Here is a 24,845-nt window from a genome sequence, read left to right as displayed (position 1 = left end):
TGAGGGTATATATAGTATAAGTGAAGGGTAGAAAGTCACACTTAAAATCCTCCAGACAGAGAGTTTTGCGGGTACCTCGCGAGATGCCTGTCTTGCAAAGTACTCTCGAAACGCAGCCTGACACTTGACTCTTTAGCTTCTAGCATGTGCTTCTCACATGCCCTTTTCCCGGGAACCTTTCTTGTGAACTTCTTATGAGCTAGTCGCAAAACTGCACTGATTCTTTATTTCATGCTCGATTATTCACTTACTTAATACTAAACTCAATGCAATAAAATCCACAAAATACAAGAAAATAAATTAATCACTTACAAACTTTTTGTCATGGAATAAAGCCAACATAAAATATAGTTGTAAATCAAACTTTACATTATTATTATTATTATTATTATTATTAGTATTTCTAAATTGGCATGTGTTTTGAATTTCATTTTTCCTTCGATGCATTGTAACGTTTGTAAGGACATCATATGAAAAAAATTTATTTATTCAAATTTAAGTAAAATATTATATGTTTAGTTTTCTAAAATAAAAAAGAGAAAAATATAAATAGTTTAATGATACAGAGGCTGTGACTAAATTTAAATGTTGAATATAATAAAATGAGAAGAAAAAGAGAAAAAAATATAGCAATAAACATCAAATTAATCAAGTCATGTTATGTAATAGAATAAAATATACTCATATATTATTTTATAATATGATAGGATAACTTTTAACAATCAAAAAATAACAAAAAATAACAACTTAAAACACAAAACTAAACCGCATCAACCCAAAGTTGAGTTATAAAGAATACAAAAATCCCTCCATCTAAAGTAGGATTACAAATATAGGCTCTCAAATCCATCCTCTACAATCTTATAAAAAGTCATGCTTATGGGTTTCATATAGGCTTCTATCTCTTTAGTTACAAAATCCACTTTTAGAGCCAACTTAAAAAAAATAAACAACTAAAACATAATATGAATGTCAATGATGAGAGATCGTGGTTGGTGCAGAAATTAAGTGAGTCTGATAGTAGATGCATTCCTTCGCTAGTCTTAACTTATCTTCAATTACAACTCTAAAACACTAAAGACTTGCAATAAATAATTCTTGCAACAAAAACATATTTGGATATTTTGGAAATTTCCAAACATTATATTTTACCTAACAAATAAAGTTTTAAAATACAATTTATCATCTATATAAACTTTAATAGTATACACAAGTCCTAATTTGTTTGTACAAAAAAATTCACAATTTTATTTTTGTTAATCTTTCTTATTTTCTTAAGTATATTAACATATTTCCCTCATGCTTTAGCTTTTTCTTTAAGTATACAATGAATTTAAATTTAAGCTCTTCCATTCGGTTTATTGCCATTCAACAAATTGACTTTATTGTTCAGTTGCTCCGAGTTTCGAGTGGAAAACAACCTCTGCCGCTTCATTGATAAATTTTATCATAAAGAGAGGTACGTCTACCTTCTACATTTCCTTTTTCTCATTTGTTGCTTTATTTGATTCTTCTAATAATTTGATAATATAAAGATTGGTCCTGTGGTTTCTTTTCACTTATACAACCCACAACGAAAAGGCTTATAATAATAAAATAAAATTTAAAAAAAAAAAAAAAAAAAATCTAGACTGTCTCCTTGTTATTTGGCTCTCACTTTTCTTAAAATCAGATATTAGTGTTATCATATAGGGATGGCCATAGGGCGGGTTTGAGTCAGTAGGCTCAAGCCTAACCCGAACCTCATTTGGTAGGGATGGCCATACACCGTTAATTACTTTCGTATTTCTGCGGTCTCTGTAAGGAATTAACGTCCATGGTCAGTTGCTTTTTTGGTGGGGACAGTCGAGAGGAGCGAAAATACCATCAGATTTGGTAGAACTAGTAAGTAACCAAGCCAAGGTGGAATGGAGAACTGGATTTTAGGGATTTTTAGTTCTTTAACCAAGCTTTACTATAGCAAAAGAATGTTGGTGGTTGATTCATAATTCTCAATCTTTGGCTTTTCGAGTTCTTAAATTCTGATACTACCCTTTGAGTTCTTTGTTGTAAGCTAGTGTACCTCAAAAGGCTTCTTTATTTGGAGGTGCTTGAGGGAAGCTAAAGAATTTTTGGGATTGGAATCCAGATGCAGAGTAGGCATGACAAATAGATCACACAGCCATCCGCGTTTAAAGTGTTTACCACTCAAAACACTCTTCCAAAGTTAGGCTAGCATATTTGAAGGATCTAATTTATTACCTAAGAGGTACATGATAATTGTTTGCCCACATAAAAGTGGAAATTATTCAGTTCATGCCATTGAGTCGGGGTTATCATGGATATGAGATTGGTTGGGGAGTGGAATTTATGGATTTATTTATCAATCACACCAGTTATAAAGTAATCCATGCTGACAAACAATTTATCCATAGTAATCAAGTAGCAAATCTAAAAGCAATATTGTAAAGGAATAAAAGTAAGATATGAAATTCAGTTGCTTATTAGAAAACCAAAGACCAATATCTACCATGAAAAGACCACTCAGAGGATCCAGTTTAATAGAAAAGTAACTAAACAATTTCTACAATGGGTTCAATGATCATTTCCCTTTGACTGTAATTTCCACTTCTATTTTCAAGTCGTAAGATTTTATAGCTTTTCACACTCTCCACACGATCGAGCGTAAAGAGCAGATAGCAGCCAACCAGCCTTGCACTGACCAAGCAATCACCCAGCACCAAACCCAATCGACCACCTAGACTTCGCGCCTTGTCCTTGTTGCTGCCACCCATCTTATCCCATACCCATCTATATTACACAACCACCAGTACCCACAATCTATGCTTTCCATTTCGCAAGCACCTACCACCACCATCAATCGGTCTTTCGTGACCAGCACCACTACCGATCATTGCCTCTATTTTGTAACCACCAACTACCACCACAGATTTATGTTTCATGACGACGACAACGATGACCACCACCACCACCGTACTTCTCAATCCCTCTCTCCCTCTCTCTCTCCTCTCTCTCACCCCACCCAATACTGTTGCAACCACCACATCCATTGTGATTTTGGTTTTTTTTTTTTTTTTTTTTTTTTTTTTTTTTTTTTTTTTTTTTTTTTTTTTTTTTTTTTTTTTTTTAGGTAAATTTAAAAAAAAAAAAAAAACTTCAAAACAAAAAACTCTCCTCTTATCTAGTATATCCTATATCCTATGCTAGCTCTCCTCCTACACCTAGACTACTCTCATCTATAAAACTACTCTCCATTTTTGTCATGAGTGACAAAAGGTGTATCACTGAGATGTCGTCATCTCATCATCATACTCTGAGCTAGAAGCATCAACATCATCATCTCCACCATCTGAATGAGAAGACTCCTCAGCAAGCTCCGGTGAAAGTGAGGGTGCAAAACTACCAAGCCGAGACTAGTGGCGAGCGATGCGACCGATTCTAGTGTTCACCTGACACATCTCATCGAATAAATGGTCCAGATGACTACCAAAATCAGCATGCATGTGCTGAAGCTACTCCATGATATCAGTAAAGGAGACAATGGCCCGAGATAAGGAAGAAGGGGTAGATGAGGAAGAGCGTCGAGAGGAGGGGGGCTGCATGGTCAGCTGGGGCTACATCGGAAGGCTTCACCTGCGGCCACTTTGTAGCAAGCTGCGCTATACTCCGCTGAATAGACTCCTTGCTAATGGCACCCATGACATAGAAATGAGGAGAGGGAAGGACAGTGATGTGCATGTGGGTGAGGATATGCGTGATAACCGAAGGAAAGATGAGCTTATCATGTGTAGCTGTGTCACGATAGCAGTCTATGATAGACTCTATCATGTGTGAAGGAAAGTCTATAAAAAGACCTTCCATAAAAGAAAGAAGAAAATGAGCACGAGGCTCGGTGATAGTGCTATAGTGTGACTATGGAGTGAGAACAAAGGTCATTACCATATTAAAGAATAGCAGTCCCTTAGTGAACTCAGTTGTGGAGAAGTTAAGTATACCTCCCCACAACATGGCCTTCTCACAGAAGAGTGAGGCCAACTCGTCTCTAGAGATGGAAGTAAGACGATGATGACTAGGGTAATCCGAACGATCCACCCTAGGGACATGTAGTACCTTGGAAACGAAGTCTGGGGTAACTACGATACGTGTACCATAAAATACCGGAGTAAACCGAGGCACAAAGGTATCGATGGCATACATATTAGAGTAAAACAACTTTATGAACATGTCAAGACACCTCAAGGGTTTCTCACAAAGAGAAACCCATCCCTGAGAGCTAATAGCACCGGGTAGAGGAGTGTCTGGAAAGTCAAATAGAATGACTTGGCGTTTCGAATGAATCGCCCGGTCAGAAAAGTTCTTCGAGAAGTCAGCTCATGCCTTCTCATCACGGAACCGAATAGAGTCAGGAGGAAAAGAAGAAGAAGAAGAACCATAATGAATCTGGTTTTTGGAAGGTATGAACTTTTTGGATGCCATGACAAAGAGACTAAACGAGAGAGACAGAGAGAAGAATAAAAACACAACAAAAACGTTCAAGTGCAAGAAAGAAGGAATAAGAATGTGCAATGCATGAACATGTGTCGTGCATAGATAAAAAGCATCATGGGTAGAAACCCAATCCAACCTAACAACACTCATATTGTTTAAACAAGCTCACAATCCTAGAATGCATGAACACATTGTTAAAATGAGCATAGAATGCAATGCATGATCATAGGATATCAATTTAACAAAAACCAACCTAAAAATTTTGACAAAAACTCCAAAAGTTCCCCAAAAATTGAAACTTAGGTAAAAAAAATGCATGACTACATGAAGAAAAGGGAAAAGAAGAGATTGAGAACACTTACCAAGTGAAGGAGGCTTGGATTAGGTCAAAAACCAGATGGGATGAGTGATTTTAGAGAGAGAGAGAGAAGTTTAGGTCATAAGAGGAGAGAGAGAGAGGGAGAGAGATAGATCAAAATAGTTGAGAAATGACAAAACCGGGTCGGACCTCAAACTATATATAGAAAACGCAACACGATAGATTGAGGATGTATCGAGCTTCTATTGAGAACAAAAGCTCAATAGATCGAGAGGTATCAAAGGTAGAAAGTCTAGACAGATCAAGGAAGGTATCAAGGTGCTATTGAGCAGACAAAGACTCCAAGGAAATAGGCTCGATGAATCGGGCTATTTATCGAGAGGTATCGAGCAGAAACCCAAAAATCTCAATAGAAGAGCTTGTATCGAGGAGGTGTCAAGATGATATTGTGGAGGCACCAACAAATCACCAAATAAACTAAGTACATTGGAAAATAAATTAGACACGGTGATTTGTTGACAAATGGGAAAAACCTCACAAGGCAAAAATCACACCGGGTGATTTTAAGGCCACTACTCCTAAGAATTCACTAATTAACAATCAAGCGGTTACAAGTATAAGGAATCCTATCAACTACCCTTGGCCTATCCCAAAATACCAACCTAAAGTTGAATCTTCGCTCCAATACCTAATTGGACTTGATCTTGTAGTAGCCTTATTTTCCTTGATACACAAACCTTCAATTTGTGACTATTCCTTTGCACGAATCCTAAGTACGTGACTAAGTCTAGCAATTTGAACAGATGTTGTTGGCTGCAAAGTTTTTCACTTATCAATAATAAAGATCTAGAAGCACTCGGATACAAAACCTTATAGCGTATAAACGCAGTAGCTTCTCACAAAAAAAATAAGTCTCTTGGTCTCTATATCCGTGTATAACAGCTTTTAAAATAAACCTTATATATGTCTAAGGTTATGAGAAAAGAAACCCTAAATAAATGTGCAAGGCTAGGTCGAATTTCAGGTCTAGAAATTCTGAAATCGTAATTCTCGATAGATTAAGCTACTGTCGAGCTATCTATCGAGCTTCACATTAAGTCTCAATAGCAGACTTCTCTCGAGCTATCTGTCGAGACTTAATGAACAACTTTTCTTCACTTCTTTCTTGGACCAATCTTTATGTCTTTAATACTTGACTTGAACAACATGTTTCTTGAAGTACTAAATCCATCTTAGATCTACCAAAATACAAGTAAAGTACATTTTGTCAAAAGATTAGCCAATTACACAAAATATGACCCTAATAGTTTTATTCAAAGTGGGTAAAGATCTTAAGTTAGTTCATGTTAATTCCTAGAGATTGCATATTATTGTAGTTCATCAGGATCTCAAGTTGGAATAAACTTGAGAAAATATTGTAATCGATTTTATAGTAATGAATTTATTTGGAATTGCTCCCATGAACGTCTCAGTTCTTAGATGTGATTTATGTATTGGCTTAGTAGTTCTGGTCATAATATTTTTTAGGGATTGATTAAAAATAACTATTGATATTGTTAATTCATAAATTAAAAAAAAATAAATAAAAAAGCCCCAACAAGTGGTATTAGAGCTTGGTTTATTTAGTGAATAATTTCTTTTGTGAACTATGATGGATGAGGCATTTAGGATTATGATTAAATTAATTCAAACAAAACATGTCGTTCTGCCTAATTTGGGTTTGAGTTGCATATGCATACTTGATCATGCGTGCATAGGATTGAAGTCCTACTTATGCAGTCTCAATGATGCCTACGCATCCTTACATAGAAACTAAAATTTTACATTTCCAAATTTATCTAACCTTAAAATTTAAAAGTAGAACTGTAGAAAAAATATGAATAAAACACTTAAAAATAAACAAAACTAGATCATGGTCAATTTAACATCAGCAAACAAAGATCGTCACATCAACCAAATCAAATAAGAACACTCAATCTAAAATAAAATTTAGAACTGTGTTGATCTTCCTAGCAAAGTAAAAGAACCACGAAATAGAAAATCATCTTGCTTATCAATCTAGTTTGAAACCTTTAACCAGACTCTGAGTGCATTGCAACACAAATTTGGTTTAAGATTGCAAGAGGAATTGAAGAATGCAATTGAACTTTGGTATCACAACTCAAGAACAAAAGATTTTTTATAAAGGTTTTGAAAAATGAAGTTAAAAACAAGTTTCTGCCTCAATACACTCTTAGAAATTGGAAAAAACAAAATTGGATTACCTAAGGATTCTTTCAAAAAGAAATAGAGAGAGAGAGGTTTTGGAAGATAAAAAAAACTGTGCTGGTGAGAGAGAGATTAGAGAAGAACAAGAGAGTTTTAAAATCATAGAGGCAAAAAGACATTCTCCCTTAAAGTGGTTTGGAATTGAGGCGTAATGTGGATATTTATTAAGGTTTTGAACTATGTTTTGGAGGTTATTTCGAGTTGACTACTGGAATGAAATAGAAGAAGTTTTTGACCCGACATAAGGTTTACTTGGTGTTTATTGTTTTTAAGCTAAAATTTTTAAAATGATTATTTAATGATTTGTTTAAAAACATTATACTGATGAAGTAATGTAATGGAAGTTTTGTAAATAAGAAAACATGTGATGGTATTTGTAAAGGATGGACCTTCCTAAAAACTTCCTATCTATCCTTCCCACGTAATTGGTAAATATCATCTCCTATTTTTCTCTTTTTTTTCTCCCTTGTTCATTCAAATTCTCAGACTTCTTATCCTTATCAGATCTATAACTCCTCATATTTTTCAATTTTTACAGTGACTCCATCAAATATTCTAGGCTCAACTTCTTCATCTTTATTTATTTATTTATTTTTTTTCATAGCTTTCTCCTTTGTGACTTCCCCGCCACCAAATCCAAAAGAAACTACTCAGTGAAAACCTACTCTTAATTTTGTTCTAAAATCCATATTTTTTCTGGTATGATGAAATTTATTCCAGAATGCCAGATCAAGCCAGTATGGGCCAAAATTTGGGACGGAACAAAACAAGGGGATCATTTGCACTAAATTACCATCTAGAACGAAAAATTCCGGTCATTCTAGCCGGAACAGAATGGTATTTAAAACTTTGGTATTTGTATGTGAAAACTAGGGTTTTTGGGACCTTATAAAGGGTTCTAGAGCTTCCTAAACATTTGGACAGTGCCCTCAACAAGATTGAAGCGTTTAGGGCCTAAACATGAAACTCTATGGCTGCATATGCAGCCCTGAGCTTGTCCACTCAACTTTGCATAGAACCCTAATTTCTAATAGTATTGTTGCCCCAAATTCAAATGGGCATATTTTACTCATTATACATCCCAATTGGGCAACACTTATGTCCATTTTGAAACACTGGATGTCTAATTTCCAATGTCAAAAACCTGATTCAGTAATTTGCTTTGAGTCAAAAGATAGTGGCAAAAGAATAAGAAAAGATCTTTTTCAACATTATTTCCTAAACAATTTTGAGCTGTGATTCCCTCTAGACTATTTTAAATATTTCAATTACCCTTAGTTGAAATATTTTAAGATCCTCATTGGGGTCGGGGATTAAAAATTATTAACTAGTGCCAAATGGAATGTCTACAACTAGCTTCACTCTTAGGTTGTCTAGTAGGTCTAGGGGTTTGTTATACTTTTTAACCTTCCTAACTTTGAAAATTTCTCTATATTTCATGGCAACGAATGACATGTTCTCATCATTTAAAGAACACAATAAAACTCTTGTGCAAACTTTCCAATAGGCATACCTCAATGCAACTTTCCAATAAATCTTTGAACAACTAGATTCTTTGCTATAATTTCTACAAATTTCCCCCTTGCATTCTTACTGCAATAGCCCCAAAATCTCCAGAATGTCTTTAATAAGATTTTTTCCATTAATTCTTCGTCTATGAAAGCTCGGATTTGTGCTAAAACACAAGAACTTGTTCAGACCCTCAATTAAAAATTATGCCTAGATTGCTTTTACTCTAACTTAAACTCAGTGCAGAATAAGAGTAAATAAGCGCAATTAATCGATAACACTACTCTAAGCCTTATCCAACCACAATAAACAATTAAATGAAAGCTTAAAGAGTAGGGAAAAGAGATGCAAACACAATATAACACCAACGGATTTCACGGAGTCTTGTTTTCTCTAACTTTTCGGATCCTACAATTTAGCCTGATTGGATTCTCTACTAAATAGCTCCTTCCAATACTTCCCAACAGCACTAAAATCTCACTTAACACTCAAATCTGGTGTGGTAAGTGCTTGGGCTAACAATTTCTCAAGGATCTAGAGATGGAGAGTTAGGAATTGAGGAAAACCACAAAGAAATGTGTAGATGATTATGGGTATAACAATCTCTAACTCTCAAGTGTATTTGCTAAGGTCTTCTCTCTGAAAAGCACTCCTTACAATTCGTAGGTAATAAGGGTATTTATAATGTGGGTAAAAAATTTGGTAAAACAACTTAACTTTTTTCCAAACAAAAAGTTTCATGGGTACTTCGCAGGATGGCCCTTCTCACGAAACACTCATGAACTTGACAGCTTGGCGTGACTTTTCCGCTTCCAGTCATGTGCTTCACACATGGCCTTTTCGTGAGTTGCTTCTCGTGAGGTAGTTGCGAATTCCACTAATTCATATTTTGAAGCTTGATTCTTCACCAATCTCTCACATTCATCTCTTATAAATAAACCCACATATATACAGGGAAAATGATTGAAGAAATTACAATCAAATTTGATACGGAATTAAAGATAACACAAGCTAGTTGAAAATCACAACTTTACAGTCTACATGAATCAGAACCTTTGGCATTCCAAGAAACCTTCTTGAAAATTTTTCTAGTACTATTAACATATTTCCTTCATGCTTTGCTTTTTCTTTAGGCATAACAATGAATTTAACATTATAAGTCTCTTCCATTCGTGTTTATTCTCATTCAACAAATTGACTGTTATTGTTCAGTTGTTCCGCATTCCGAGTGGGCAAACAACCTCTGCCTACTTCACTGATAAATTGTTATCATAAAGAGAGGTATGTACTACCTTCTACATTTCCTTTTTCTGATTTGTTGCTTTATTTGATTCCTGTAATAATTTGATAATATAAAGATCGGTTCCCTAGTTTCTTTTCACTTATACAACCCATAAAGAAAAAGGGCCATGGGGCGGGTTTGAGTCAGTAGGCTCAAGCCTAACCTGAACCCCATACCTAGTCTCTGCACTGGTTGCACCCCAACTCAACTTTCTGCCTAATCACCCTACGAGTATCGAGAAACAACCTGATCCCTTTTTAAGCCTTAATCAAGAATTTGCAAGCCATTGGAAAACACCACGGATGATGATTCTCTATTTACTTTCGAACTCACAAGTTAGATAGGTGGAAGTTAGGGTTTTCTCTCTAAAACCTTATGGTATTTGCTTTACAATCTTATGAAATAATGATCCCTTGTATAGGCTCCCAAATTAGGGTTACAAAAAGGCACTTTTATAACCAACTTAAAATAAAATACATCACAACAAAAATTGATTTCTAGATTCTCAATCAATTGACTTCGATCGAGCTTGTCTCGATCAATTGAGGGAGTGTCAACTTTGGTGTCAAGATTCTAGAAACTTTCATTTCTTCAACTGACATTGGGTCTTCATCTTGGACTTGAAAATACGCACCATAGACACAACAAGACTTAAAATTTTATTCATTATTTGCCTCAATAAATATGGACCTAACAAAAGTCTCTTTGGTATAATAAGATGATTGAATAAAGAAGAAAGTTTTTCAGTCTTTAAGCTAGTGCCAAATGGGGTGTTTACAATTGCTTCACTCTTGGGTTGTCTAGTAGGTCTAGGGGTTTGTTCTTCTACTTAACCTTCCTAACTTTGAGAAATTCTCTATATTTCATTGCAACAAATGTCATGTTCTCATCATTTAAATAATTAAGGAATACTCTTGTACAAACCCTACAGTAGGCATATTTATATCCCTCAAAGTAAGAGAAAACCATAAGAATTTGGGATTTATTCATGTCAACAGAGATGAAGGATCAAACTCAGGAAACTAAACTCAGGAAATTAAAAAACTTGTTAATACCCTTATGTTTTTACAATAGAATTTATAGATTTGTTGATCAATCACACTAGTTTTAAAGTACTAGTATTCAATACAAATAAACAAACCAACCATAGTACTCAAGTACCAAATCTAAAAGCAACAGATTAAAAGAAAACAACCCAAGACACAAGATATGGTAACGAAGTGGACAACCAAAGAAGAATTTCTTCAATAGAAAACTCACTTCAAGGACCCAATCCCATAGCAAAAATCACTACAGAAAAATTAGATACAATATTATACTTACAAAATCTTTGTACAACTAGACTCTCTGCTATAATATCTACAAATTTCCCGCTTGCATTCTTACTGCTATAGCCCCAAAACATCTATAATCGAATTTCTCCATGAACTCCTTCATTCAGATGAATCAGAAACTTTGGCATTCCAAGGAACCTTCTTGAAAATATTTCTATAGTGAACCTCACTTGGAAGTGTTTGAGAATTTAGATCCCATTATTTATTTTACAACAAGATTAATCAACTTAAACAATTTAACCAATTATATAATTCAATTATTAACATTTAATTACCACAAATTTAATGAGTCGCCAATTAAAGCAGAAAAGTGGTAAATAAAGAACACAACAGTATGGTGACAAAGTGAAAAACTTAAGGAAAACAGTCCAAGAGAGAACCACCATGAGGTTCCTAAACCACAAGAACAAATTCACTAATAGAATCGAATTTCTTACAATTGAAACCTACACATGTTCCAAATTGCTACCTCTAGTAGTGACTTACTCATATGACCATACGTAGCTCCAATTAAGTTGGACTCTTCTATTCTGAATTCCTTCTCATGAACTTCCCATTTCTGACTCTAATGACCACCTTGGAAATTTGATCTTTGCAGAAACATTGGCATGACTTTATGACTTCAACCTTGATTTGTACTGTAATGGTAACAATACCATGGATAACGATTCTCTATTTACTTTTGAACTCACAGGTTAAGGAGGTAGAGGCTAGGGTTTTCTCTCTGAAGCCCTAGGGTATTTACCTCTACAATCTTATGAAAATTCATGCATAATAGGCTTTTATATAGGCTCTCAAATTAGGGTTCCTAAAAGGCACTTTTAGGCAACTTAAAATTATGCCATAGCAAAAACTAATTTCTAGATTCTCTATCGATCGACTTCTATTGAGCTTGTCTTGATTCATTGATGAGTGTTGAGTTTGGTGTTGAGATTCTAAAAACTTCCATTTTGTCGACTGATCTTGGGTATTCATCTTGGACTTGAAACCACACACCATAGATTTAACAAGACTTAAAATTTTATTCATTATTGCCTAAACTCTATAAATATGAACCTAACAGATTTTTCTTTTGTATCACGAGACGAACAAAGAAAAAGGTTTTCAGTTTAAGCACAAGGTATTCTCTAAATAGCATAGAGGGTGGTGGCCTTTTTCTTGAAGGAAAATCGTGCAAAGCATGGTTTGTATAGGTGCAAAATGTGGGGTAAAAGGCAAAGCAAAAATCCTGGTTCACATAGGAACAAGAAAACAAAGTTTGACGATCTTGCTTGAGCAAGACTTGAGCATGGACAAGCGAAGTCTTGGGTTGAATTATTTTTTGTTTTGAAAGAAACTCACTTTTGTTTTAGCGAGAATCCTTTTTTTTTTTTTTTTTTTGCTTGAACAAGATCCACTTTTGCTCGAGCGACATTCTCCTTAAATCAATTGTTTGAGCATCTTCATGGTAGTTTGTGGCAAACTTTAATAAGGAATGAAATGCACCTGATCATGATATTTGATTACATCCGTTGTCACAAAATTGGCCAACACTTTACAACTTTTGTGTTACCTACATAAACAAAAGCTTTTCTTATTCATTTCATCTATATGTCGTTTGTTCATTCATATTTTGTTTCCATCATAGTTATTCTTCTATTTTTCAACCAAAAAAAAAGAAAAAGAAAAAAAAGAGTCTTCTTTGGGATTGAAGTTAATCTCTTTTTTTTTTTAATTTTTTTTTTAATAATTTTTGTTTATATTTGTTCTTCATATTTGGTTGTGATCAATTCCAACATGAAATTTAAATTATCTACTTTATGTGTGGCTAGTTGGTTGAAAATTACATGATAATTTACTAAATCGTGGATTTTATACATATATTTTTATTTGACATATTTAGTTAGATTTGTTAACACTACTATATTTTTAACGATAAAATTGGACATTATTTCATTATCCTACGTCTATTACAAATTTCTTTCAAAATGTGTTTGCATAATTTTTGTTTTTCAATTTAACAGAATGTTAATATGATTTACTCCATTATATACTATTTTGATAAAAATCTTATACCAATTCAAAAAAAGATGCTCAATTTGACAACTATGAGTATGTCCATAAAAGTAAAAACTCACATGTAAAAAGTGGGTAACGTGGAAATAACAAATTATCAAATGAAAAAGTGCGCCATCCAATCGATGAAGTAGATGGATCCACTCTTATGGGAAATAATCCATTGTTTCATAGTTTACCATAACATGCCACATTCCATGAACTCCAGAAGATTGCTAAAATATAAAACGAATTTTATAGATTCAAAAAAAAAAAAAAAATTTAATTGGTTTTTGTTTTGTTTTATTATTATTATTATTTTTTAATATATGTTTTCCCTTTTTCAGAATTCTCATAATGCATCACGGTCCACCATCCACGTAGAAAACCTGATCGAAGAGAAGTTTGTTATTGATTTCTTCCCCTTCCTAGACAACCACCAGCTGTGAGAATGAATTTTCGAGAACAAATCGAGGAGAAAATTTTCGAATGGGTGTTTGAAGCAGTCCTTGGATGTGTGCTTGCAGCACTTGGATGTTTGTTGGGTTATCTGATTCGCTACAAAAGTAAGGTTGATAATCTGAAAACCCAACTGGAGGAGCTGCGAGGGGCCAGAGATAGACTGCAACATGAAGTTGATACTGCAAGAAGGAATCTAATGAAAATTGAAGATGATGTTAAGAGACGGCTTACCGAATCTGATGATGTAATAGCAGGGGCAGAGAAAATCCTTGAAGATGATAACAGGGGATGGTATCTTAAGATGATGTCCCGTTATCAAGTGAGCAAGAGGGCAGACAAGGCAGCATCGGAAGCCAAGAATTTGAAGGATGAGATATCAAAGATCGATTGCAATAGCGTTGGCTATCGTGAGCCTACACAAGTGGTGGAGACTGTGACATCAAATAGAGGGTATGAGGCCTTTGAATCAAGAAAGCCAACAATAACTGGAGTTCTAGAGGCACTAAAAGATCCTAATATCAATAGGATTGGGGTTCACGGTATGGGAGGTGTTGGGAAAACTATGCTAGTCACAGAAGTTCTAAAACAAGCTGAGAAAGAAAAGTTGTTTGACAAGTACCTCTTTTTAGTTGTATCCAATGATCCAGACTTGAAAAAAATTCAAACGGAAATTTCGAAGCAATTAGATCTAAAACTTGAGGAGGGTGAAGTAGTAAGAAGAGATCAACTACGTAGGCGATTGAAACAAGAGAATAGGGTCCTTATAATTTTGGATGACATTTGGAAGTACCTGGACTTGGAAGCTCTTGGGATTTTTTCCTTTGGAGATGATAATAAGGGGTGCAAGTTATTGTTGACGTCCAGATTTTATAATGTAGTATGCAATGGTATGGATACCCAAAAGCAGTTCGAAGTCAAAGTTTTCTTAAACGGTGAAGCGAGAAACTTGTTTGAGAAGATAGTTGGTGATTTAGCTAAAACCTCTGAAATTAAACCAACTATGCTTCAAATTGTCGAAGAATGTGCTGGATTACCAATTGCCATTACAACAGTTGCAAATGCCTTAAAAAATCAGAAAAACCCACGTATTTGGAAAGATTTCCTCAATCAGTTGAAGATGTCTAGCCCAAGAGAGATCGAGGGAATGAATGAGAAGGTGTACAAAAGTATAAAGATGAGTTATGAGTTTTTACAAAGTAATGAAGCAAAGTCATTATTGTTGCTTTGTAGTCTACATGGAGAGGATTACAATATAATAGTAGAAGATTTGTTGAGATATGGAGTGGGTTTGGGCTTGTTTGATAACGTGGATACAGTAGAGGGTGCGAGATGTAGGGTGCACTCATTGGTTGAAAGACTCAAAGGTTCTAGCTTGTTGTTGGATGGTAATTATAATGGAACAGTCAAAATGCATGACGTAATTCGTGACGTCGTCATTAATATTGCAGCTGAAGAAAGGCATATGTTAACTGTAAGAACTGTTAATGAATTGCAAACTCGGTCTAAACGTAAAGATACAGTTGCAATTTCGTTACCTTACATTAATGATGATGTTTTAGAGCTTCCGAATCAGTTTGAATGTTCAAAGCTTGAGTTACTTTTGTTGTTCAGCCAAAAAGAGGGTTACCGTATTCCAGATTCATTTTTTGAAGGGTTAAAGGATCTCAAAGTGTTGAAGTTATCTGTAAGCTGGTATGGAGTACTTCCTTCATCACTTTCGTCCCTTGAAAACCTTCAAACATTGTGTTTAGACGATTTTGAGGTACAATGCAATCATAATTGGAGAACTGAAGAATTTGAAAGCTCTTAGCCTTTCATTGTATGATACTGAACGGTTACCAAAAGAGATAGGGCAGCTGACTCACCTTCAGTTACTAGATTTGGGAAAATGGTCCAAACTTCACTTTATTCCACCCAATGTGTTATCTAATCTGACGGGGTTAGAAGAATTATATTTGCCAAATGATGTTAAATGGGAGGTTGAAGTACAAAGCACAGAAATTATTAATGCAATGGTCTCAGAGTTGGACCATTTGTCTCACTTGACAAAGTTACATATATGTATTGAGAATGCAAAGATTCTACCAGACGCCAAAGTTTTTGAAAGGTTGGAAAGCTATAGAATAGGCACAGGCAGTGCTAGGTTCGGGGATGAAACTTCGGGAACTTCACGAATTTTACATCTCAATAGAAGCTTTCAATCGGACCATGGGTATAAAGTATTATTTAGGAAATGTGAAACTCTCGTTTTGGAAAAAATGAAGGGTGTCAAAAATATTCTTTACTTATTAGAATCGGAAGGTTTTCAAAGTTTGAAGCATCTCACAGTTAATGACAATGACGAAATTCAGTATATTATCAAGTCTATGGGGGTTCTTGATTCTGTCTTTCCTAGTTTGGAGTCAGTTAATCTATGGAATGTGAACAATTTGGAGCGGATATGCTACATGCAACTTCCAACGAAGACCTTTTGTAACTTGAGAGTAGTAAGAGTGAGCAGCTGTTGTAAGTTGGAATTTGTCTTCTCCTCATCTATGGTTGGATGCTTTTCACACCAGCAGGAAATTAAAATAGAAGATTGCAAGATAGTGAGTGCAATAGTTGCGATAGAAAGACAAGAAGAAATTGAGGTCAATAGTGACGACAACATTGTGTTTGCAAATCTCCATTCTCTGAAATTAAGGAATTTATTCAAGTTAAAGGACTTCCTTTCTGTTGTCGATTCTCGTGTACTTTTCAACGGGAAGGTATGTTTAAGATTTAATTTTAAATTTTACTCTTTAAATGTTGATAAGTCTTCCACAACCTAAAAAATAAATAAAAAAGATTAGACTATGTATTGTCGATATCAAGACACATTTTCTTTTTGAAAATTGCACCAAATGATCATAAGTATTATTACAATAAAAGGTCAATGAACAAGAGTTTTACAGAAGATTAACCAAATTCTCTAATCGAGATAAAACACAAATGGAACGTACTCATATAAAATGTTTTTTTAGTAGAACATACTTATGTAATTAGTTTATGTCTTCTGTATTTTCAATTGATTATCTATCTATTATATTGTGACTTTGATACATCTTTATATACTTTTTACACTTGCCAAATTTTCTAAAAACTAGTTTAAATTTAGTATAATACTAATACTAGAATTGTCTTTTGATTTTCTACTGCAGCTTGGAATGAAACATTTTTCCAAAAATTGTGCATATTAATTTAAAATTTTCTGAATATACTGTTATCGAATTTGAGTTCTATTTGTTAGGCATATAGAGAGAGAATACGGTTATGAAATTAAATTGAATTTTCATCCTTATAAGCAATATCCTAATCTAAATTTCATCACCAATTATTTTAGTACGTACACGACCATTGAGAAAAAGCTTGAAGAAATGATACTATGTATTGCCACACAATACCTCTTAAATGAAAAGGAATTATTACTCTTCTTCCTTCTTAATTCTTCCGTATAATAGTTTCCTCTTTGTTAATTAAGTTTCATTTATTGACTCAATGTGTACGTGAGAATTGCAGGTTGTCTTTCCGATCTTGAAGAAATTGGAAATAGAAGGCATGGATAGCATGAATATGATCTGGCCCGACCAACTCGTTTCAGATTTCTTTGGCAAACTAGAAACACTGACCGTTTCAGGTTGCACAAATCTATCAAAAATTGTTCCGCCAAATATGTTGGGAACGCTCCGAAATCTAAAAGAATTGAAGATAGAAAAATGTGGCTCCATAGAAGAGGTATTTGATATCCAAGAGACAAATAATGTTGAAGAATCACGTGATATAGTAGCCGCTGAACTTATATCCTTGACATTAAGAAATCTGAAAAAAGTGAAGCACGTGTGGAGTATGAATCCTCAAGGAATAATCACCTTTGGAAAATTACGTACCATGAAAATTGAGTGTTGTTCCAGTCTAAAAAGTGTTTTTCCAACATTTGTGGCAAAGGCTCATATGCAACTTGAGATGCTAGAGATAAAAGATTGTGCATCGGTGGAGGAAATCGTAGCAAAAGATGAAGGAATAGAGACAACCACTTTGTTTGCATTCCCACAACTGACCACTCTAGGCCTTCAAAATATGCCTGAACTCAAAAATTTTTATCCAAGAAACCACACTTCAGAGTGGCCGTCATTGAAAGGCTTGGGCATTCAAAAATGCGACAAACTGAAAATATTTGGTGCCAATAAGTCAAGTGTCGAAGAAACAAATGGGCTGGGCCATCATGCTAGTCTTATTCTGCAACCCCTCTTTTTCGTTGAAAAGGTTAGATCTAATTACAAGTTACAGCTGTCCAACTTTTTTTGTCTGTGTTTATTTTATTTGGTTTTAATTATTTTTACTTAAAATTATAATTTTGAAAATTACTATTGGGTACTACATACACTACAATATCAATTCAAAATTATTTTCCATGAAATTCTATTAGATACAACACAAAATAAAATAATAAATTAGTCAAATAGAATCTCACAAATTGAATAGGGATGATTGCCTGGAATCGCTCAGTTCAATTACAGTTTGTTACATTCAATATCTTCGCATATAAATTATCTGAATAGAAATAGTATAAAAAATATGTCAATTGTTAATATATATATATATATATATAATGGATCGTACATAGTCATAGTATATTACATAAATGACTTATAAATATGAATTGTTTTTAGTTATACAAAAAAATGCTCATAAATATAAAATCATTCAAACTCTCTCTTCGTCTAATTTTATATATAGAGTAAAATATATGATTAGGTTTTTTATGGTTTATTTATTTTGGAATCCTTGTTTTTTACACTAAATTAACTCATCCCTCAATTTCTATGTTACGTAATTTCCCAAAGGTGATTATTCCTTGAGGATCCATACTCCACACGTGCTTCATTTTTTCCAGATTTCTTAATGTTAAGGAAATAAGTTCAGCGGCTGCTATATCACGTGATTCTTCAACATTATTTGTCCCGTGGATATCAAATACCTCTTCTATGGAGCCACATTTTTCTATCTTCAATTCTTTTAGGGTTCGGAGCGTTCTCAACATATTGGGCGGAACAATATTTGTAAGATTTGTGCAACCTAAAACGGTTAGTGTTTCTAGTTTGCCAAAGCAATCTGAACTGAGTTGGTCGGGCCAAATCATATTCATGCTATCCATGCCTTCTATTTCCAATTTCTTCAAGATTGGAAAGACAACCAACAAATAAAACTTAATTAAATTATATTCTAAAGACCACGATTTAAATTAATTAACTATTATAAGGAAGAATTAAGAAGGAAGAAGAGTAATAATTCCTTTTCATTTAAGAGGTATTGTTTGGCAATACTTAGTATCATTTCTTCAAGCTTTTTCTCAATGGTCAAGTCCGTACTAAAAGAATTGCTGATGAAATTTAGATTATGATAATGCTTATAAGGAAGAAAATTCAATTTAATTTCCAAACTGGATTCTCTCTCTATGTGCATAACAAATAGAACTCAAATTCGATAACAGTATATTGAGAAAATTTTAAATTAATATACACAATTTTTGGAAAAATGTTTCATTCCAAGCTGTAGTAGAAAAAAAAAAAAGACAATTCTAGTATTAGTATTATACTAAATTTAAACAATTCTCACCAACTTAAAAACTATTTTTTTTAGGAATTTAAACAATATCAAACTTGTTAACAGTAATTAAACCTTTTTCATTATATAACGTATTTATTTTTAATAAATATAAAAGTTTGATCTATTTTTAAAAAATATAAAAGTTTGATCTCATAAAAAAAAAAAAAAGTTTGACAAAGTTTGAAACTATTTTAAGAAAAAATTATTCTATTCTTTACTTACAAATCCTCTGTCCCACACATAATTGGAAAGTAAAAGTTCAAATTCTATCAAATTATGAAACAAATTTTATACTTTAACTACATTTACTTTTGATTACAACTTAAAAATAGCTTCTCTATATCAAACATAAATAATAATAAAATCCAAATTAGTTTTTATTTTTTTATTTTTTTTATATTATAAATAGAGAATGCTTATATATATATATATATATAAAGTTGAGAGAAAATCCAATTAAATTTCAAATTGGATTGTGCTAAGTGAGTTAATTCAGTGTAAAAAATGAATTTCAATTAGAATTTAATTTTGCATCAAATGTCCTAACCAATCAAAGTTTTTTTTTTTTTTAATTTTTATGCCAAATGAGTTAATTTAGTGTAAAAAACAAGGATTCCAAAATAAATAAACCATAAAAAACCTAATCATATATTTTACTCTATATATAAAATTAGACGAAGAGAGAGTTTGAATGATTTTATATTTATGAGCATTTTTTTGTATAACTAAAAACAATTCATATTTATAANAGAGTCTATCTAGTGGTAGAACTCTAGCTGATAGGATTAGGAGTTATCTCATTTAATTTGAATTCCAATTCAATGTATTCAAGCATCGATATAAATAATATGAGACAAGCAAAATTTAATTCCAAATATCCTTCTCTCCCTTTATTTATAGGAGGGTAGTCGTCTCGAATACGACTAAGTTATTTAAACAAATTGCAGTTCACTGCAATAGAGTGCTGATGTGTTATATGATTTGGACTAATTTATTTTATTTAAAAAAAATATGTAAATGAGGCAAATCACTTTCAGGCTTCCTTGAATACATTGAATTGGAATTCAAATTAAATGAGATAACTCCTAATCCTATCAGCTAGAGTTCTACCACTAGATAGACTCTATCCCAATACAACTTAATTCAAATAACAATCAAATTATCCTAACAACACAATTGAATTATAAAAGTCTAATGATAACTACTACGTGAGGCAATATCTTTATCTCAATAACTTATCCTTGCAACAAATCATGCATAATGGTGACATGGCAGCGTATTAGAATGACACATGTACTCCCCACGAGCACAACCAACCCATTTCCATTAACTTATGCAAAAAAATGTATTTATTTTAGTATAACAAATCCTTATATATATATATATATATATTACCTAACCATTTTAAAAAAATAATCACTTCAGATTATCCAATCTATATTATATTTTATTTAAATAGTCAATTTTCATTTTTTTTTTATTATCTTCATAGAGAGAGAGAGAGGAGACATGAGAGCAAAAGGAGAGAGAAAATAAATTAAAATATTGAAATAAAATGCGAACAATGCTCATATATATCTATAGTTATTGTAACAATTATGTATTTTTACTTAAGTTTGCATGATATGATGTGGGTGAATTTTGAATTTAATTGACTAAAACGTGATCCTTATTTTATTATAGAAGCATTGATGTGAGTGTTTTTTTTTTAAGCTTATAAAAACTCTTTTTTGGACCATATGATACCCTTCTCAATGATAAAATTGAAATCCAAAATCAGATTCCTTAAAAGTGTTATTTATAGACCATTCAGTTAATAAGTTTAAAATTTAGTATAGTTATGTCGATGATATTTTATATAGATCATTGGGAAAAGTTAGTGCTTTTTGAGAGGGGGTGGCATGTGTGTTTGATATTGGATTATAAGCTAGTTTTCCTTTTCTTTTTTTTTTCTTTTTTTTCTTTTTTTTTTAAATGTGCTGTTTGCGGGTTCTACCAACTTTTTAATAAATAATCTAACATTATTCCATCTTTTTTTTTCAAATACTTTAACTTTAAGTTTTTTTTTTTAATGGTTTTTAGCTTTATGTTTCTCACATTATATAAATAAACCATAAAAAAATAAGTAATTTTCAAATAGACACTCTGCCACCAATCACAAACTTTGAGGTCCATTTTTAGTTTATGCTAATAATGCTACTTTTGCTTTCTCTGTTAGCATTCACATCAGCTCCGGTATAAAATATTGTACATTTAAGTATAAGAATCTAAATTTACTTTTTAAAACACTTTACATTAAATTATAAAATTTAAATTACATTTCATTAAAATTCTTAATTTTCTTTATTTTTTTAAAATTTTTTATCTTACTTTACGCACAAAAATCATCATCCACTCTCTTCCATAGTTATCAAAACGACACTGAAAGTTGATTTGGTTAAAGAATTGGTTCACTGGTTCATTAGTTGAACCAATGGCTCATTGGTTAAATTGTAGATTTATTAATTAATTAAGCTTGTCAGTCAATGACAAAGATTGATATTTTTGGGCTAAACAAATTTTTTTGTTTAAATTTTTTAATAAGAAAATAAACAAAACTGAATCATATAACATAATGTGGGGCCAAAGAATTTGGCAACCCCGGCCCATTTTATACTGAGCTCAAGGCCCACGCCGAGGAAGAAGGAATGTCCGAGGACAAACGAAAAATGCCCAAATTGCCGAGGAACATCGCCGAGGACGATCCTGTCCTCAGTCAACCAAGATCATAGAAGGGAAGAGCGGCACACCACCTAAGGCAGCCTCCCAGAGCATTCCAAAAAGAAGGACGAGTATAATAAACCAGCCATGGGAGCATGGTGGAGGAGCAATCCAAGGAGAAACTATCACCTTCGCATTAAATGCCCACAACTAATATTCTGGTTGCATTGATGAGGAAATGACTCCTGAACAGTGCTACCTCGGTTACCGCAACTCACAGAACACCAGAGAGGACGCCTGATGGGACAGGTATTCAAGTATAGGCTTGGATGATCAACGGGTGGAAGGTCAAGATCGTTTAAAGAGGACTATATAAGAGGAGAAACCCACCGTAGAAGGGGGCGGTTGGGAAAAAGGGAGAGAAAGCATGATGAACATCTCAAGAACTCTTGCAACCATTGTCACTCAATATATACAAAAGTAGAGCTCCTCAGATTGTGCCAATGACAAGCTTTCTTTGATAAACTCAGTTCATTTCTGTTTGATCAACATAAAAACCCATTCTAACTGTTATCCATGCACTAAAGCCTAACTCTTTGACCCACTCTCTACAAATTCATTGTACTGGGTCCACTGGGCCAAGATCCCATTCATTTTTGGGCTTAGTCTGAAAATTGAGACCCTACACATAATTTTTTTGTTTAAATTTTTTAATAAGAAAATAAACAAAATTGAACCACATAATATAGCTTGCTAATGAATTTAGACTCAGCTAGTAGTCGAAATAAAATTAAATGGACAAATTTAATTTAAGGGATAATTACACTTTACCCACTTGTGGTTTGCCTCTAATTCAATGTGCCTACCTGTGATTTCAATTTTGACACTTTACCCACCTGTGATTCTCACTATTACTGTGCCGTAACCCACCTCTGTTAAAAAAGAGGGGTAAATAAGTCTTTTTACACCCATTTTATGTCTCTCTCCTCCCAAAACAAGAAAAAAAGAAGAAGAGAAAAACAATAATTAAAAAATGGTATTGGTTTCTCATCATTCACAAACATGAAGAACATACACCCAGAAAACTAATATAAATCAAATGAAGCAAAACCACGAGAGAGAGAGTTCTTCGTCTTCTTCCTTATACTTATTTTTTTGTGCCTAAACTAAGAAATTTATTAAAATCAAAGCATAACACAATTTACAACATGACAACAGGGAGGATCAACAATTTCTAGCACTTAATTTCTAAAGTTTTGATTTTCAACATCCAAGATCTCACTTACACAAAGCCACTGTATATACATTAGTAGCACCCAATGGGAGGATCGGCAAAGCTTGACCAAGGGAATAGAGATATGAGAGAGGAAGGTTTCAAAGCCAAACAACAAACCCACTAGAAAAAAATCACAACATCGTAAACAGTAGAATAAAAATTACTTAATTTGTTGGGTATAATAGAAGTAAAGTGAAAATTTCAAAACTAAACAACAACCCAAAACCCATGGAATCACCAAATCCGCCACCAGATTAGTCAACGATTTCCTACAACGAGCCTACGTCTGATTGTGCAGGGCCTCCACACCACTGTGGTAGATTGAAGAGTGAGTTTGAGAGTTAGGTTCGGAAAGACCGGGTAGAGAAGTGGAGAGATGGTGGTGGCTGGGGTTTGCCGCAAAGGAGCTTGGAAGCTTCAATTCTTTTAGATTCTGAAAGATCGAAGAGAGAGAGAGGTGTTTAGGCTAAGATCGGGTTAAGATAGAGATTCCGATGAGAGGGAGGTTCGAGCTTGAGAACCACCATCTGAGGTTGTGTTGAAGCGGCGGAGATGAGCTGTGAGTGGTCGGCCATGGCTGGGTTTGGAGTTTGGAGAGAGACTGTTGAAGAAGAACGGTGTAAGTGGTCAGCCATTGATTTTTTTTTTCTTTGAACAAATTAGTAACCATTGTGATGAAAGAGAGACAACAAGGCAAATATATATTTGTGGAGGTTGATTTGAGTTTGATTTTTCTGGGTCTATGTTTTTCATGTTTAAAATTTGTGTGAATTGAGAGAGAGGTCAATACCACTTTTTGATCTTGTTTCTCTTGTGTTTTTAGTTGTATTTTGATAGATCTGTGGTTTGTACGTATTGCTTGATTTAATTTGTATTAGTTTTCTGGGTGTATGTTCTTCATGTTAGTGAGTGAGTTTTGGGAGTGATAGTGTTTTAATTCGTTTGGGGTTTTTTTTTTTACATATTCTGTGTTAGAGTAACGGCTGAGGGAGAGGTGGGTCACAGCACAGTAACGGTGAGAATTACAGGTAGATAAAGTGTCAAAATTGAAACCACGGGTAGGTACATCAAATTAGAGGCAAACAACAGGTGGGTAAAGTATAATCATTCCTTAATTTAATAAATACAAAGTGTAGAACCATTCATTTATATTCTCCAATTATATTATTCCCCATCAAATATTTTAAATTTTACTAATGTACATCTTCACATGCAATTATATCAAACAAAACAATGGTATTAAAAAAAATTACATTAGAAAAAAAAGGAAAAAAAGGACAACCCTCTTGATCTAATCACTTACCACCACCACTTTGCTCATTCTTTGACCTTCTCCTTAGTCGATACCACCAAATTGAAAAGACCCAAAATTAGGGTGCGAACTGGTGAGAGTGCAGTGCATGTAGGGGTGTCAATTCGGGTTAGTATGTCGGGTTCGTGTCGTGTCAAGATAGAAGTATTCGACTAAATGACTCAACCCTAACCCGACCCATTTAATAATCGTGTCATGATCCTTCAACCCTAACCCGACCTGTTAATAAGACGGGT

General features: G+C 33.6%; 1 pseudogene; it reads left to right on the top strand.

Moving 5' to 3' along the window:
• Positions 1 to 18,518, top strand: part of LOC111987136 (disease resistance protein At4g27190-like) — a 38,838-nt pseudogene extending 20,320 nt beyond the window's left edge.
• Positions 18,519 to 24,845: the final 6,327 nt, after the last annotated feature.

The sequence above is a fragment of the Quercus suber genome, unplaced genomic scaffold, assembly GCF_002906115.3.
Source record: "Quercus suber isolate HL8 unplaced genomic scaffold, Cork oak 2.0 scaffold_179, whole genome shotgun sequence".
Taxonomy (NCBI): Eukaryota; Viridiplantae; Streptophyta; class Magnoliopsida; order Fagales; family Fagaceae; genus Quercus; species Quercus suber.
Note: the sequence above shows the minus strand (reverse complement) of the source record. Positions and strands in the feature narration are given on the sequence as shown.